The sequence below is a fragment of the Dermacentor albipictus genome, chromosome 3 (genome assembly GCF_038994185.2).
Source record: "Dermacentor albipictus isolate Rhodes 1998 colony chromosome 3, USDA_Dalb.pri_finalv2, whole genome shotgun sequence".
Classification (NCBI taxonomy): domain Eukaryota; kingdom Metazoa; phylum Arthropoda; class Arachnida; order Ixodida; family Ixodidae; genus Dermacentor; species Dermacentor albipictus.
The window spans coordinates 10493406-10512429 of record NC_091823.1 but is presented as its reverse complement, the minus strand read 5'-3'; the positions used below and the strand labels follow the sequence as shown (position 1 = coordinate 10512429).

The window sequence follows — 19024 nt, the reverse complement described above, 5'->3', positions numbered from 1 at the left end:
TTTAGGCGTACTGCCATTCGAGCCAAAGAGGAATACGATATTACACATTACAATTATCTATCAAATTCAAAAAATAAGCGTGCTTTATTTGCATTCCTTCGTGCTAGGAAGGTGCTACCGACACCCTTGAGATTAGACTCAATTGTTTTGACCCCGCAGGAACTGAGCGCCTCCCTAGAAGAGATTGCCGAAGGCTTAGAAAATCGATTTACGGCCAGGCTTCCGGCTATTCATTACACATTAGATCCTTGGGATGGCTTTACTCCAATTTCCTTAGCTGAACTAATTGAGACTGCACTATGTTTACCGAATTCAGCCCCTGGGCCTGATGGTGTCACAAATGCAATGTTAAAAATATTGTTACAGGAATCGCCTAACGTTCTTTTAGACCTGGTGAATTTTTCAATTAAATATGCTTGGATTCCGTTGCACTGGAAGCTCGCCAAAGTAATATTGATGCTTAAGAAACAAGAACGAAGGTATGTATTGGAGAACAGGAGAACATTAGGCCCATTGCGCTTACATGAAACGTAGTAAAATTCGCTGAGAGGCTTCTTCACCGTCGTATCATGAAATTTATTAATGATAATTCCATTCTTATTCCCTGTCAGATTGGTTTCAGGGCCGGCTGCTCCATCTGGCATGCCCACGTCGACTTAGAAAGCCGAATACAACTCGCTCGACGTCATAAGCAATACGCTGCCTTAGTGACTCTCGATATCGCTAAAGCATACGACACTGTGGAGCACACTGTATTGATCAATCGGTTAACTTCCTGTGGTGTTCCTGGATATATAGTAGCGTGGATTCAGTCATCTTTAGGTGAAAGAGAATTCTATTGCTACCAAAGCGGCGTTTCTTCTTCTAATCACAAACAAACGAGAGGCATACCGCAAGGCTCAGTCCTTTCCCCGGTGCTTTTTAATATTCTGATGAGCACACTACCTTGTCATCAAGAAATATTACTTATGTTTATGCAGACGATATAGCGTTTTTTGCACCTGCAAATGACATCCGCATGCTATACCAACGACTGCAAACTTACCTTTATGCTCTGGAGAGGTGGTTAGATGTTAGTCACTTCACACTCAATGCCAGCAAATGAGCTGTTCTCGTTTTTCCGATACGTGACATAGTGCACATTTCATTGTCTTACCACCTGCAAGACATACCACAGGTGGAATCTGTTAAATGCCTCGGAATTATTTATAACGCCTCTCTCAATTGGCGCTTACACATAGATCATGTGACTGGAAAAGGTACCCGTGCAATTGGCATATTGTGTAGGTTGAGCAGTCGTCGAATAGGATTGAGAAGAGATATACTCCTAATTGCATCCGAGAAATGCGCACTAGTGCCATTTACGCGCAAACCCATGACAAACTACGGCGTAATGATAAATGGCCAAATAATACCACATGTCCGATCGCACAAGTCTCTAGGCGTCATAATCGACAGGGACTTATCATGGAGCCCTCACGTATCATACGTGAAAAAACGGTTGACAGGCATCTGCCACCTGTTCAAGTTTTTCACTGGCAAGACTTGGGGAATGTCGACAAGTGCCATGATACAACTGTACAGGGTGATTTTTCTAGGCTTTCTGCGATACAGCTTGCCAGCAATAACCAACACAGGTAAAACGAATCTACGTACAATACAAAGTGTTCAAGCTCAAGCGCTCCGGATCTGTCTAGGCCTGCCTCAGAGTGCATCAACAGCGGCTACGATAGCAATGGCTAGAGACCACTTTGTGAAGGCCCACATTGAAATTGAAGTGCACAGGACCTATATAAGGCATCTAACCAGGAATCCTCGTCCCCACTTAGCCTCTCTACCAGCAGACGGACCTCGCACATCTTTCAGCCAAACAGTTACCGCACATGATGAATCATTGCCAACTTGTTCCACTCCGGCTGCGAGACCTTCGGTTCCTCCATGGTGCCTCGCTCAGCCAAAAATCAATCTCACAATACCTGGCATCACGAAAAAAGCTGATCTATAGCCCTTAAACCCTCACGCTACTATTTCTGTACAAGAACTACCGTGATTCTACACATATCTACACTGATGGATCTGTCTTGCCAAACAGCTCCGCGGCGGCAATCGTGATACCAGCGACAGTCACAACAATCAAATTTAAGACGACTCACGCGACAACGTCGACGGCAGCAGAGCTCGCAGCGATCTTTAGTTCCCTTCACTACATTGATATTGAACAGCCACACAAGTTGACAGTATCCTGTGATTCTAAGGCGGCACTGCAGTCTCTACTGTCACCTTTACGACGCGGACCGCACGAACAGCTAATATTTCAGATTACAGAGACGTTACACCAAATAAGTGATGCAGGCCATAAAGTAACTTTCCAATGGCTTCCAAGTCACTGCGGAATTATCGGCAATGAACGGGCCGATAAGGCAGCCCGTTCAGCCCATACGGAAGAGTACCACGTACCAATTCCACTTTCCAGATCTGACGCAGCACGGAAGCTCGGCCTGCTTGCTCGGCAGTACACCATGTCACAATGGTATGACCCCCTTTTAAGAAATACGCGACTGTACTCACTTGATCCAACATTAATCCCCGTATTCAGAAATGTGTCTTAACTCGAAGCTCATGTTTGACTTGATATAAATGATGCCTCGTGCGAACGTGCCCAAGACGCTCGTTGCGTTTCTTTGGGTGCGTTCACAACAGGTGTCATTTATATCAAGTCAAGCATGGGCTTCAAGTTAAGATGCATTTCTGAATACGGGGGTAAATCTTCGAGCGCCATCACAGCTTCGCAGTGGAGACGCCACGCTTTTGCATCGACTGTGGTGTGGCGTTGCCTTTACCAAAGCTTATGCGTTCCGCATAGGGATGACCGACACCCCAACCTGTGACCACTGCGGCCATGAAGAATCAATTGGCCATATTTTGTGCGCCTGCCCGCAGTACGGTGCCTTCACCACGAGCTTGACCAACTGGACGACCAACCGTTATCCGAAAAAATAATTCTACACCATCGAAGGGAGCTAATGTCACAGATGAAGGCCGTGCAAGCGCTATTGCGCTTTTTGCGATCTACCGGCCTTTGCGAACGCCTTTAACTGGAACGCCTTTTGTGTGTGTGTGTCTCCATGTGTGCGTGTTTCTTTTTTTTCCCCCTTTTTTTAGCGTTTTCCTCTCCGTCATCTTTCTAACCCCTATCCCCCATCCCCAGTGTAGGGTATGGTAGTGTAGGGTAGACCATACCTTCCTTGGGTACTGCGTACGATCCTCCTTCAGACTGCAATATCGTGACATTTACGCATCTTAAACGAAATATCATATTGACCAAGCCCAGCTAAGCTTAGCGAGACCAACAGTTCATTCGTATGTTATCTCCGAAAGCTTTGCATCATTCAGAATTCTTTCGCCTCAGAGGCTTTGCATACTGGTGCAAAAGCACTACACAATCAAAAACTCCGAGAAGGTCTGGGCAACTGTAATTCGATCACTACCCGCAATATGTGTGCAGAGCGCCAGCAATGTAAAGGCATATCTGGCTTTCCGCCACAACCCGGCACGAGCTGTCATGTCGAGACGCGCCAAGTTTTAATGAGATTATGGACTGTTGTTAATTCTGTAGCCAATATGGAGGTTCAGCCATCACGGAAATCGAGTATCTCCACTTAGTTCTTGCGGTTACGAACATCGCGTGTTATGCCAACCTCCTCGAAGCCAGTCAGCGAGGTCAAATGAAATTGACCATAGGCGACAGTATCGCAAGTCCAATCACGTTTGTCAGGTGAATAACCGTAAATCCATATTCGGCGACCTGTCGTTATCCTCCTTTGTCCACTTGGTCATATTCGCCACGGTTCTGGGCCTTATACATATACTACTCGGTTCATTGAACGCATCATTCACTTCGCTTGAAATTCGGGTCTCTACCACATTTCAGCAGCAGTAGATGTCTCAGCTAATGAGCACAGCCATTACTCAGAGCTTCTATCTTTTATCCGTGCGCGCTCGAAACATGTGGTTGTTCCTTTTTTACGCAACTCATTGCACGCTATATGTCCAAGCGAAACATGTGCACCATGGTCTCCAAAACGTGTGTGTTGAGAGAGAGAGAGAGAGAGAGAGAGAGAGAGAGAGGGCAGGGAGGTTAACCAAAGGCGAGTTTCCGGTTTGCCATTCTGCACTGGGATGAATGATATAACGCTTGTAAAGACAGCAAAGAGTGAGAGAAAAAAGGAAGAAAGGGAAAAACAGGTACAAGAAAAGGCGTTCCAATCACAGGCGTTCACAATGATCAAATGTGATATAAGCAACACCACATACCAAGGTTTCCACAAGCAGCGGTAACAATACCTGACCTTGATTCAGCCCATCTTCTGATTGTGCTTGTGTACGCATACATATCAGGCCTCACGACGAATTCCCTTCCACGAGCTATATTATTCAAGGGGTTCGCAATGCACTGCAGGAATCCGCAGCTCCGTTCCCTGAAGCGTATACTTCAGCGCCGTGAGCCTTCGATAGAAGCACAGTGGGTGCGCCTCAGGCACTCAATGCTAGCTTTCCGCGCCAGTGATTTTTGGCCAAGAACAAAGAGGCGATTGCAGCACATGCCTTCTTTCAGCTGTCCTTGCTGTGGCACCGTAACCCAGACACGGATGTGAGTTGCGAGGTTGGCGTGTTAAAGTTTACCAATGTTGCTCTATTGTTTAACATGTTTCTTTCACAGAACAAAACCAACCATTACACAAGTGACACAAAGCTGACTGGAAAACGGTCTTCGGTAAAACAACGGGCGCTTTCGCGAACTGATGTTGCATCAGGGCTATTATGCGTTCGATGTATCGCGAACTCACACTGCCCCTGTGGGAGTTGAGCATTGACACCGTCTCCCATCTGCTTTCGTTGTCCCCTGACTTGCAACTATGTCGACGGTCTGTGTTACACCACGACGCGAATAGGCCATATGATCTACTGTTTCTGAGTCGGCGTCGCGTTTACCGGCTCCTACGCATTTTTCATTCGTCTCGCCTCGTCTCGATCACATGCTGCTGTGTGGGAGACGAGGCAATGAAAGACGCCGTAATTGGTGGGCCCCGGATTAATTTCGCACACTTCGTGTTGTTTAATGTGCATATTAACCTAAGTACAAGAACGGCTATTCTCATCTTTTCATTGCGCCTCCGTAAAAATGCGGTCGCCGCCACGGCAGCGACTCGAACCCGCTACACGTACACATGCTCAGCAGCGAAACACCCTAGCGCGGATCAGGGGTCTCCTCCCTGGACCGCGGCCCTGGTCCTCCCCGAAGGGAACCTCTGGGCTGCGGCGGGCCTTATGAACCCCCATGAGAATGAATACGCAACTATCACAACTTTGCTTATTCTCGCTCTTTTCTTTTTTTTAATATTTTTTTCAGCCATCCACTGGGTGATTAGCTCAGCCTTACCTTTTCTACGTACAGCTCCCCTCCTTCCTCACGACGGCATCTTTCTAACTCTAGAGCAGATCACTTTAACTCGCGCCTTCGTTGGACAAGATCCCGACGCTTAATCATCGGATTCTGCATCGGCGGCGTCTGTTTAATCTTCCTGGTGTGATACACTCTAAGAAGAAAAGGAGGAAATGGGGTATTGAGGTTACTCCTTTAGGGGAGCAACTGATCTGCCACAACCATTCCTCCCTTTAGGGGGTAAGTGCGAGGGGATGAACTGTTACTCCCCATGCCGTTACTCCTCCGAGGACTAACAGTTGCTCTTTTCCGCTGCTCCTCAAAGGAGTAACGGTCATTATTTCCGATGCTCCGCAAAGGTGGAATTAATGAAATTAGCCACTTATACGCTAATAAAAAAGATTACTGAGCTGAAAAAAAAGAAAAAAAGGGTGCCCGAAAGCAGGATTCGAACTCACGTCCTCGCGCTCCCATGTTAGCTACTCTAACCACTGCACCACGGCAGAATGCTTGACGGGGGCAGGAAATTGAGACAGGTTAAGCAATGGATCGCCGGTGCAGCAATGTGAAAGCGACTCGGCATTTTCTGTATGCTGTGCGGGGAGAGTGTAACGTTGAGTGTACTTGCAACCATATGCGAGTGCGAAAAGAAATATGCCCGAGTATTCTTAGGGTGTTTTAAACTATGGCACTACACGATGTAAACGTGTAGCGAGCTAAAACGGGGCACTAAGACGACAGAGACGGACAATTGCTCTGTCGCTTAGTGTGTCCCGTTTGAGCTACACATCGCTTCAGTTAAGTTCGTAATCTCCTTGGAACGGAAGGAACTTAGGTACTATTGACCAGCAAAATCAGGCAGTCTATTAATGATTTGCGCGTTTAATGTGTATCGCTCACTTATGGGGTGCGCACGAAGGGCATGGCTCTTCACATTCCAACTTTAAATTTCACGCAATTTTCTCACGAAGAGGCAAAGTGCTGCTTTGCATGTAGTTCAATGGAGAGTGCACGAACTTCGAACTATTCACGATTTATAGACAATACAGTTTTTGCCGCATCACTGCACGACACGAACGAAAACCGCGGAGCGCATGGGGAGTAACTGTTGCCGTTCGTCCTCCCGTTGCTCTCTTTCCGACCAGGGACTAAACACTTACTCTCCAAAATTTGCACACGGCACGCACATTCATGCAGTTACTCTCTTGAGGGACGAAAGCGCCCTTTTTGGGACGAACTGCGCAGTTACTCCCGTTTTCCCCGGAATTCTTCTTAGAGTGTAGATTTTCACGAAATGTTCTCCCTGGCTGCCTCGAAGCGGGTAATTTTACCGCAACGTACCGAAGCGTGCAGCTTTAAAGGAGAACACGGTATAGCTATAGCTATAGGCTCGAGCCTTGGCTGCGCTGAAGTTTTAAATCACTTTGCACGCAAGCTTACTTCATGCTGGCACCGCGATGATCGAGACAAGCACCTGCTCTTTCGCTCTTACCTGCCATCTCTAATGTGCCGCATGACGGCGGGTATCCTAATTATCGAGCTTCTGCGGGCAGTTTTATCCAGCGCGATGGTTGATTACTCACACTGTGCTTCTACTATAGGTAGCTACCGCGTGAAGGACACTGCGAAGAGCAAATTTTGGGTTTGCGATATGAGGGAAAAGCAGATGCCGCGCTACGCGATCACATCACGTCGACTCGCCGTGCTGACCACAACATTCGAACGAGTGCAAGTATTCACAAAACACTCTTATGCTAGGATCATTCGCAGGAGAAAATTCTAGCCAATCCTGGTGCTCGACGCAGCATTTGCAAAGGTAAATGACCTATGGTAGAGAGGCCATAGGCGCCGACTACGTGGAGAGGGGGGGGGGGGCAAAAGCCCCTCTAGGCGATGCTGAAGCTATACACTACCCCCTCATCCCCCCCCCCCCCCCCCACACACACACACGCAGTGTCATTACCAGAGTTCTGTCAGCCATATCATTTCAGGTTTCTTTTGGTTTGCCTCTACCTTTTCACTTAAAATAAGCCCAACATCATTCTTTCACAAATATGTGAACAAAGAGAGTGTGAAAGAGGAATAAATCTACGCGGCATCGGTCCGTTCATACGCTCTGAGAATAAAAAGCACAATAGCATATGTCTGCCGTCCTCTGCAAGCATAAACAAAGGAATATCATAAACATAGAGATGAGCCTGCCAGGAAAATTACTGCGCTTGCGCATGCGTTCACGCTAGAATGGAAGCAAAGCGCCTCTCCGAGTTTTGAGCCAGTCTGCATCGCCTTTTCTGCATCGCTGTATAACGAAAGCGTGCTCAGAGACGCGCCTACGTACTCGCCGCGTCCTATAAATCGCTTGCGCTAGAATATGGCTTCTGTCATTTTACCGAGCGTGTTAGATATTACATTCTAGAGCAGACCCTGCCTATAGTACCACCAGCATGCGTGGAGTTTATTAATAAATATTGTGGCTAAAAGCATACCGCATCATTGTTGGCGCGGACGTGCACGGTTATAAATTCCTGATTTCGATTTATTTCTGCGCGTCCTGACAATAGGAAGACAAGCGCCTTAGAAGCACCAACGGCGGCCACCTCATCCGTATTTTCACACTTCAACACTTTTTTTTTATTTCCAATGTAAACACCATGTACAGACACAGTATATTTTATATACACAGGACAACGCTTATTATATGTTTTAAAGAGAAGAAGGTAGTCAACTAACAATTATCTTTCATGTTATGGATAGCCTATGCATAGAGAATGAATACGTTGCTGTATCTTCACCTCGCTTCAAATTGCTTTGCGTGCTTTTTTGACCCTGAAACGAACCTGCAGACTTCAGTGACCCCTTCGGCAGTGTCTTTTATCAACGGCTTGTGAAATGCACGTCAATAATATGTGTCTCACTTTGGTTCTCTTTCCAGTAAGCAATGCTAATGACTAAAGAAAAAAGAAACTCTTCAAATAATTTACAACATTTATTAGCGATGTAAACATCGCCACATGCACGCATAAGTGATAAATGTATATTATTTACTCAGTAACCGAAATCAGACCAAGCCGTATCCGCTCCAAATTAAAATTAATAGCAGTCATGCGTAGCAACGCTTATATTCGGGCACATAGTAAAAAAAAAAAAGAAGCTGCCGTTTCGCCGAAAGGCGAAGCAGTATTGGTGATAGCAAAGTATAAAACAATTACACTATGGAAGATTATGGACGATAGGGAAATCAGATGTGAGATGGGACTGACTCCCACTATTAAGTCTAGTAGACACTCAGATAAGGCCGTCACTCCAGTGAACAATTCTTCGAGGTCACACGAAGTGTCTTCAACTGCAACCATTATTAAAGGTTATGTATATGCAGGTTATCCCACATAAGTCCCACATAAGGCACTCCGGACGCGAGTTGAACCGAATACATAACGTTGGCACTGGCCTAGAGTTACTCAGGTTATTTTTTATTTCCCCTTAACTAGCGGATTAGTTATGTTTAATTATTCAACTTTTTTACGTATTGGCTGCAGACCCCAAGTGTGATACGCAAAGTTATAGAGCACCTTGAGAAATCTCTCAATAACTTGTTTCCAACAAGATATATTTTACGTGGCCTTTTTTTTTTCCGCGTTCCAAGGAAAGCCCGCGAAATATGAAAAAAATACCACGCGACGGGCGATTGCGCAGTGTTACTGTGCTGCTCTCAAGCGTCGATGGAGGAACAGGGTGGGCTGCAGCGAGACTGGCCCGGGACAGGGCCTTATGCCTGATGTAGGTATCTCGGCATGCGGCTCTTGTCGCATGACGGTGCAAATTCATGCCGTGTGTTCGGCAAGCTGTGAAAACTTTCTGCCTATGAAGGAGGCTCTTACCAACGTAAAGCTTTGTGAATACGGGCCAAGGTGTCCTAAGGATGCGAACGCCTTAGGCGCTCAGCCCACACGGCAAACTCGCGAAATACGAGGTGATTGAGTTTCTCATCACATAATTGGACACAGGGCCAATGATATTCTGTTATATATTGGCCGTCTGTGGAGGGATTGAGGTTACTCAGCTGCTTCTTTTCTTATCTTCATCTGGAAGAAATAAAGAAATGAATTAGTGGTAATAAAAGTAAATTAAAGATAACCTCAATAAATGTAAGGATGCCACAACGGAAGAGCGTTGGCTCGTCATCCAACGTCGGGCCGCGCAGCTACGCTTTGTCACAGTCTGTACCCGACGGTGCAGGAGAGCCTTATCACTCATCCTAAAGCCTGTTGAAACGACGAACGGAACGAGAAATCCTCCAAGGGAATCAAATAATTGTTAACTTGAAATGATTATTACGTGAAATGAGCCTCAAAAGTATGTTGTTTTTCTTCTTATTATTGCGCACAACTTCATCTGAAGTATCGCGGGGGTTATGAGGAAGCCCAAAGGCATGTACATGTTACTTTGACAAAGACTGGTCTACCAGCCGAAACGTTCGTGCAATATACTGTGCTTATTCAACGTACGTCGTACTCTTTTTCTTCTTTATATATATATATATATATATATATATATATATATATATATATATATATATATATATATATATATATATATATATATATATATATATATATATATATATATATATATATATATATATATATATATATATATATATATATATATATATATATGTGTATATATATATATATATATATATATATATATATATATATATATATATATATATATATATATATATATAATTTTTTTCTTACGAAGTTTTGTCATTAGCCGACCACCTCCTCTAATGATATGATCGTTGTATGAACTTATATTCGTCATTTTCGGCACCCATATTTTGCGAACTACTGCGGCGTACGAAGTTGGGCCGGATTCACAATTTTTTTCGTTCGTAAGTGCAATTTTTTATTGGCCGGCTTCCTTCGCCAATACTAGGTCCAGCATCTGGATTGGCTAGCACTTGCTCTGGCGAACAACTCTAGTGGAAGTGCTTTTTTGTGAATACGGGCCTTGTTTCGCAAACACGAGACACGGTGACTGAGTCGCAAACTTCTCGTTCGCAATGATCTGTATGTTATTCACCAGCGCTCCTTCGTCACTATATCGTTCGTCAGGGCCTGTCACTCGGTAACGCACCTCCTGCGGCGCGTCGTCACTCGGCGCTCGGGCCTCCACGAGGCTCATGCGCGCCGAGTTGCCCATGCGCTCGCCTTCAAAAAGTTCCTGTACTTTGTACTTTACGTTTCCTCCACCCACACTCAGCTTAACACACTCGAGACCGCCCTTGTGGGCCTCTACAAGGCAGCTCTCAACCTCCCTATCACCACCTCTACTGCTAAGCTCTTTGCCACAGGCCTCTTCCATCCTCTTCGTTCTCTTCTCTCTCTCCACCGTGATTCCCAGCTTGCCCGGCATTCTCTTACCCGTCAGGGTCAGTAATTACCGGCCCAGGTGGGCATCTTTCCGATTCCTGTTTCCACGTTTACCTCTCCAATATCCACCCCGGCTCCCGATCTTCGCATCCTCCCCCTCCCGTCCAACATGTCCCCTGTCCTGCATGCCGGCCGTCGTCACGCGGCCGCGCAGCATCATTCCCCCATCTTTAATACCTAGGGATTAGCCTACATGGATGCCTCTTTCATAGCTCTCGAGGTTCCTGCGGCTACGCTATCTACCATCCCCACCTCCCAGCACCTGAAACTCACACGAGTAGGCCGTACCTACACCCTCCGGATGCACTCTCTCTCGAGGTCCTTGCCATTGTACATGCCCTACAATCATTTCTCTACCTTCCCTCGCTCCCAGAGTACACGATATACACCCACTCCCAAGCCGCCATTTACCACATACGGAACCGCACCTTACCCCCTTCACCCCGACAGGAGGTCGAACGAGTGGTCTCCGCACTGCAACCTTCCACCGTTTTCCTCCGCTGAGTCCCTGGGCATTCAGGGATTGACGGCAATGAGCTGGCCCATCAGCTCGCCCGTGGCGCTATCAACTGGGCACCATTGATCTCCTGGTCCAGGCCCTCGGAGGATTCTGGGGGACTCTCCATGCGCCGTACTATCAAGGAAGTTTACCTCCAGGTCCATCTCGACAAGCGCCTCTACCCTCCCTCTCATCCCTCCCTCACTGCACCGGAGGCTTGCCTTCTGCGGCACATCCAAATGACTGCACTGGTTAACTCGTCCCGCCTCTTTCTCTATCGCTATCGCTCCGACCTCTCCTGTCCCAACTACCCCTCTACTTATGCAGACCTATCCCATTGCCAATTCTACTGTCCGGCTGCTCAGCAATCAAGTTCCTATCCTCCCCTTTCCCTTTCCATCACCACCTGGATCGACTGGCTTGGCGCTGAAGGTGAAGATGAACAGGGTCGACTGGCCACCCAGACGGTCGATATGCTCCGCCTGTAATATTGAGCTGAATAAAAGTCTTATACTACTACTACTATCTCGTTCGCCACTGTCCTGGGTTGGCTCGTGCTCAAAATAGCTCCTAATGACAATAGCACCTGTTCATCATTGAAGCGATTAAATTCACTGCGAAGACTGGTTGGCGGAAGAAGAACAATGCTTACGAACTAAAAGTATTACGAATCCGGATTCTTGCTCAACATTTGGTACGGAAAAGGAGATAACATAGAGTGAAGCATCAAAGAATAACTTGCTTCGGAAGAAGCATATGGATATATAAATTTATATTTAACGTTCTAAATTTGCACTGTGGGATACGAGGAATGATCCACAAAACTGCACATCAACACTGGGTGGTCAAAGGACTTAGTACGCAGACAAGGCTATCTGCACTGTATCATATTAGAGTTGGATCCGCCTACGCCCAAACGTATAGTTATGTAAGGCTGGGAGATCCGCTTCTCCGCTCTGTTCCCTGTAGAGCGCTGAGCAATCAGCAAATAAGAGTTTCGAGACTGTTGATCGCCTTCCTCCGACACCCTGAGCTGATGAACGTTTGATGACACACCGGCGTTAACAAAGCATCGTATGATCAGTGGAACAATTGACGGGCAAACATGAATAGCTAAGCCCGCCTGATGCGATACCACCACCACAAGTAACGCCGTGTGGAGGAGAACTGAAAGTAAAAGACACAATGACGAAGATGCTGACAGAAGGGCATACATTTTCTCCTTAGGCTATATTTCTTTGGCACCGCTTAAACTCCCTGGGCACGCACAAAATCGACTACCACCTAAAGTGTTGTGCACTAAAAGCTCGAATGTATCTTTTATCAATATTGTATAGCGGGTCACGCCTAAATATCACTTTTTTTGTTTTCTTTATTGCCTGCTTCTCAATTCACAGTTCCTACGCAAATATTTTCAGGAAATCGGGTTAGCCACTCTCTAATATGCGGCTACATTGAAGCTTCTTCAAGCGTAAAAGTTCATCATTTTCAAACCCATTAAGGAGGTTCCGGCTCTGCAGTACAAACACCACGTAGGGCAAGCCGCGCTTTGTATTAAATTTTCTTGAACGCAACGTGGCCTCAGTACTATACCTATGTGTCACGTTCGCATCCTGTTATTGATCTTCTGCTGTGATAGTTCAGCAGCGTGAATAGAACGCACACATTTTCTCTATTGTCCACAGGTAAAACTATTTATCTACATACAACTATTTATCTTGCACGGGCAAAATTCCACATGACTCCATCCCAATCTCTTCATATAAGTAAGGTGTTCTTTTAACAGCGGAACTGTTCTAAGTCGAGCCTTCGCCGTCCGGCGTCCGGTGTCACGCAGGGAGGCAAGTTAATGGCACAAACCCACTATGGGGGATAGGCCATATGAGGGGGGAGAGAGAGGGGTATGGGAGCAGGTGTTTCGCCGGCGCGCGCCCTTTCGCCCCATGGATTCCGTTCGGCGCGCGCGGCAGCTGGAGCTCGCACGTCAGCGGCAGCGCAGACGTCGCACAAATCCCGAGCTTCGAGGGCCAGAAGCGCAAGCCAAACGCCGGCTGAGGGAAGCCGCTACCGCCGAGGTTCGACAACAGGAAGCGCAAGCCAAGCGTCGGCATAGGCGTGCCAACTCCAACTTTGAAGAGAAGGCAACCCAAGCCAAGCGCCAGCAGAGGCAAGAGAGATTCGACGCAGAGAGATTCCTCCCACGGAGGGTGCCGATGGACGGTTCAAAAGAGAATTCCTCGACCGTGAGTGCGGCCGCAGCTGCAAGGTGTGCGATCGACTGGTTTGATCACGACCTCACGCAACTGAAGAGTGCGCGCAATCCGGAACGGAAGCTCGAATCTAGCAAAACGACGACAACGAAACAAAAGTCTTTCATGAAAATCGCGCTAAACACTATTTCAAACTTGACAAAACGACCACAAGCTGTTTTGACAGCTCGCACTGTGCGGAACTGGCTTTGCTTCTTTATTATGTCCACCTTGTCCCAACAATCCCCGGAGACATGTTTCATGATTTCGTACATGTTGGGAGATAATGCAGTTTGGCGTCCACGAGACAAAGAAACAATTTTTCTCGAAACCGCATGTTGTCAGTGAGTCAGTGCAATTTAAATGTGTCAGCGCGCAATTTAAGGAATAAATATTTCACTGCACGTTTCACTCATGTCTTCAAAGGCCAAACTTTCTCAAAGTTCAAATGGCCAGGTTTTAGTGGCGCCTTTCTTAAACTTCTAAAAACGTATTGTCCTCTTCAGCCTACAGACAAAGCAGAAGTTAGTTCCGTGCAACAGTATTAGCGACAAGATACCCAGTTAGAGATCGTTGCGGAGCGCACTCAGCTGCCCACACGTTACTGCTACATCTATCGGCACACAACTCTCGGGCTCCTCGCGCACGTTGCGTGAGAGACGCACTCGGATCCATTGGTTTGCTTTCATCACCACCGCCACCAACAGCGTGAAAGCGGAAGCACGCGAACCGCGTCGCTGCAATGCGCGCTGCAGCCGGGGCGCCCTTCTTCCGCCTCGGACGCAATGGCGATCTGGCCGTCCTCGACCGGAGGGGGGCGAGACGCTGCATATCCGCCCTTGCTGGTCGTCTTCTCTCAGCGGCACGCGGTGAGCCTGCTATGCCGATCTCCCGCGGCGGCGGCGGCCGAAATATCGCGGCCAAACCCGTTTCACCCCCTGCCTGACACCGCCGCCGCCGCCACCGCCGAAAAACAAGGGCCAACCAAGATGCCCCCCGCTAATGGCCCGGGCCCCGGCGCGCCTCACCCTGCGCTACCGACACTGCAGTTGCGTGCAGTACGACATAAATGACGCTTGCAATCTGTTGTATATACGTTACTCGGATGACGGTGACGACGAGAAAGCTTGCATGTACATAGCGACGTAGAGGCACAGGGTCTCAGCGATCGATCCCTTAAGTTTGCCTGTCAGCAAGGCGACGAGAATGCCATGGAGGCACGACTTGAACACGCGGAGTATGGCGTACACGAGGCGACTAACGTACGCGGTCTTAATGGGTGGTCATCAAAGCATGAGAACACGACCGGTATTCTCCGCCCACAAACTGCCCCCGCACATTTGTACCTGAATACGAGAGCCCGAAAGAGAGGCTTGTCAACAAGGCGACTATACCGCCGCGTCCGGGTGCCAGGATTTGTCTTGCTACTTGTCTTGATTTGTCCTGATTTGCCCTGAGAATGCGCGCGCCTTGAGACGTGGTCAGCAAAGACAATCAGTATCCTTAATCCTTGGGACAACCAATCTTTGCCGGAGAAGCTGTTCCGTGCACGTAATTAGCGAGACAGAGCGACGGGTTACTCGGTCGCTCGTAAAGTCGTGGTGCGTCCTGACGGCCTCCCTTTTAGCGCGCGACGTCATTCATCGCCATGTTCAGCCACCTAGCCTCAAATGTGAAGCACATCGCACAGGGGGGTATACGTCTACGCTCAGCGCGAATAACAACGCGCCCGCGCTAAACGCTGTGATGGCTGGGGTAGGTGTGTATTCCTCAACTGTACGGTGTTACACGAGGTCGGATGGACGGACGGACAGACGATCTGCGGGGGATGTAGAGGGTCGCCGGAATGCCGACAAATAATTGACAAACAAACGCGCCCGCTTTCTGGCGCCGCTCGTTTCACGTGCATCGTCTACCGGGATGGCCGCCCATCAGCAAGTCTTGACTGCCCGTCCGTCCGTTGCTGCTCCTCGTATAGAAATAGAATGAACACAAGTCGAGTTCTGCAATACTTCTCACATATGGCAATCACTCAACAATGGAGACGCGGGGTGATATATATATATATATATATATATATATATATATATATATATATATATATATATATATATATATATATATATATATATATATATATATATATATATATATATATGGCAAGCTGTCTGTACGCGAAGAAGTGCGTGTATTAGTGAGTCCTCTGTTTCGCTGACCCAGGTTGTTGGGTCACACTAGCTTGTTGAAGTAGTAAGCTTAAACTTTGCCACCCATATTAGGCACTTTGCTTTAAATGGACACTAGCGATAAACACTAAATCAGTTTAGACAGATAAGGTATCCCTTCAGTGCTCTACTTTCGTCAATTTCACGTAAGAGGTTGACTATTGGAAGAGAAGATGAAAAGTAAAAATTGGATTTTTCCTAATTCTCGCGCCGGAATCGCAGCGCCGATACGTCAGTGTCACATCACACATTTCACAGATTTTTTTTTCTTTTTTTAACACCAGAGTTGTTTAAGCTTTAGTTACACCGTGGAGCGTTACCAGAACACTCAGCCCATCTGCAACTCGCATCGCCTAGCAACCACCTGCGAAAGCACCGAGTCACGTAACCTCCTCGCACCCCACCCGCGTAGGGCGGTGTCGTGACGTCACAGGCGAGTAAAAGCTCGGAACAGACGGCGCGGCGACACACCTCTCGCCTCCTCTACTCCGTGCGTACATGCTGCTGCCGTGAGGAGACCGAAGAAAGCCCGGACGCCTGAAGAAGAAGCGGCTTACGGTTCTTTGTTCTATGGGCTTACCACAAAGAGCGCCGCTCTGCCAAGCGAGAAGCCATGCGTCGCCGCCGAGTTGATCCGCAACACCGCGCCGAAGCTGCGGCTGAGAACAGGCGACGTCGAGTCGAGGATCCCGAGTTTGAGTCCAAGGAGCGCGAGAGTCGGCGCCTGAACGCTCGAAGTCGCCAAGAAAGCGAACCCGGCCTGCGACTGACTGCTCGAAAACTTCCAGCGTCAACCCGTCGAGACAACTTAGCAAAACCTAGCATAACCTCCCAAAACCTACAAACAACTCAAACAAGCCACGTAAAAGCTGATCACCATTTCCGCTGTTGACTCCAGCGTTACACCACTAGTGCAAGCTGCGCACGTTTTTTTTTTTTTTTCGATTAGGCCATTGCACCGCCGCAGAGGTCCTTAATTGAAGTTAGCCAGGTTCAGTCCTGGGCGCTTCTAAAATACAACGCCGTCCATCTTTACCTAGGAAAAGTTAACTAGGCGTGAGCATGACGCCATCAAAATTCATGACGTCACGTACCGCGTGTTTATGCGGGGACTTAAATGCGGTGTCATCACCAGTCTTTTGTTATTGCGTCTTTTTTTTTTGCTTATGTCACATGCGTCTTCTTACGGCAAGAATGCTTTCTTTTTTGGCATTATAAAAAGGCAATTTACGAATACACATAGAATAATGTGTATCTTTAGTTTACCTTTGAGTTATCGTAACCTTTCGCCACTTAACTTTTTAACTAGTTTCTTGTTTGCTTTCTCACCCTCTTTTCATTATAACTTTCTTTTTTTTTCTTGTTTCGTTATCGCAGCCTCAGGCGCGTGGAATATACCTTTCCGTGAGTAATAAACTCACGGCTGATAATTTGCACGCTTTTTGATTGGTTCTTCAAGATTGGTGCAGTTCCAGATTGGTGCGTGAAGCGAATTGTCGCGTAATGTGTTGTCGAAAATTATCAATCTGCAAAGTCGCAAAGCTGTTTCAAGCCACTATAACCAATTTTATGAAATTTCTTAGTTTGCCCATCATTCCATAGTTTTTTACAAAGCATTGTTCGAGTGCATGCTGCCTGAAGCATCGTGCTTACAACTTCGGTAGACGCTTAATTTTTCTTGTAAGCTCTACCATCTAACAAAGAACTACCGGTGCCAGCAGCGAGCGCGTTTGCGTGCGGAGCAGCTGGGGACGCCAACCTAACTTTATTTATTTATTTATTTATTTATTTATTTATTTATTTATTTATTTATTTATCTCAGTACCCTGATCACCAACAAGGCATTCCAGAGGGCATTACAAATCTGTCTATTGTCAAAGGGCCACACAACGCTGTCACTTGGAATTCTGAACTAAGCATTGGAAACTAAACGCAAAACCCATACTGGCGTGTCTGACACGCTGGAGCTAGTTTTGAGTTGTGCATAGCTCAGCAAAACAATTGCTACTTAATTAATTGCCGTACGAATAACATTCTAACTAAAATAGCATCGCGTTGTTCTTGTTGAAGAAATCGATTTTCGATGGTGAAAAATAAAGGTGAATAACTTGTTCTAATTTTCTTCGATGTGGAGCTGTTTACGCGTCACTAGCGCACTTGCGGTGAGCGCGCCGCTGCCGCGGGAGGGTCTCGAATCGTTGTGTCTAATTAGTGGCCCGCCGCGCGCGCGCATCGCTTTACGACCCCTGCGAGAGGAACGCCGTGAGCAGACGGGGCCGCTGCACCGCGGTGTCGACCTGCAGCGCGGGAAAGAAGCGCTCCAGACAGGAAGTGGGGCGACTTGTTGCAGAGGCGATAGCGAGCCCCGAGAACACGCCGCGCGAGCCTTTGACGTTGTTGAAGGCGAGATAAGCGAGCGCGTTTACGGCGCTGTAGTCAGTCGACAATCGATACGTCTTCATTCTCGCGCGCGAGTTCCTACCGCTACCGCGTTTAGTTGTCGACGCGCTTGTCGCCGCCCTTGAACGCTCGAACGATATCTGTCTTGGCGAAGAGGTTTGGCCTTTCTCGTTCCTCTCCAGAGCGCTGGCTCTTCCTTGCGGTGGTTATGTACCCCGCTCCTCGCCTCCTGCCCACTTGCGAGGAGAATCCACCACGCGATTGATGAGGAGCCCGAGTGCTTGTCGTTGGAAACGCGAAAGGGTTGGCCGTCACGAGGCCGCGGCCGAAAAAGAGCGGCCCGGTCAACTGCGCGAAAGAGAAATGAATTCATTACCACTTCCAAACACGCGCCGTAATTCTTATTCCGGGGTCAAGCGCACATTATCAGACATTTTATGGGTGAGTGCGACAAACTAGAGGTCCGAGCAAGGAAATAAAAAATAAGAAACAAAAGCACAGAGGCGTTTAAAAATTTTTGTCGATACAAAGGCTGCTCTCCTGAGACGTTTCACGACGCAGATGTATTTCTGCCTTCCTTTCGCAGTGTGTGTCACAGTGTGTCAAGCGAGCTTATAACACGTGGTTGTAAGGATTCAATTAACCTCTCACCATATTTTCATTCATATGACGTTGTGGAGAGCAAGCGACATAACTGTTGGCGACATTTGAAATGTCATAATCAATGAATCAATCGTCATGAGCAAGTGGCTAAGAGGGGAGCTATCCAC

At 47.4% G+C, this 19024-nt stretch overlaps 2 protein-coding genes across 6 annotated transcripts in view; one reads left to right on the top strand and one right to left on the bottom strand.

Annotated features, from left to right (window-relative positions):
* LOC135919543 (protein Shroom3-like) overlaps positions 1 to 19024 on the bottom strand; it is a 612939-nt gene that overhangs the window by 482170 nt on the left and 111745 nt on the right. The gene's annotated exons all lie outside the window — the stretch shown is intronic.
* The window catches only part of LOC135919544 (uncharacterized), a 148954-nt gene that overhangs the window by 103194 nt on the left and 26736 nt on the right, over positions 1 to 19024 (top strand). The window lies entirely within an intron of this gene.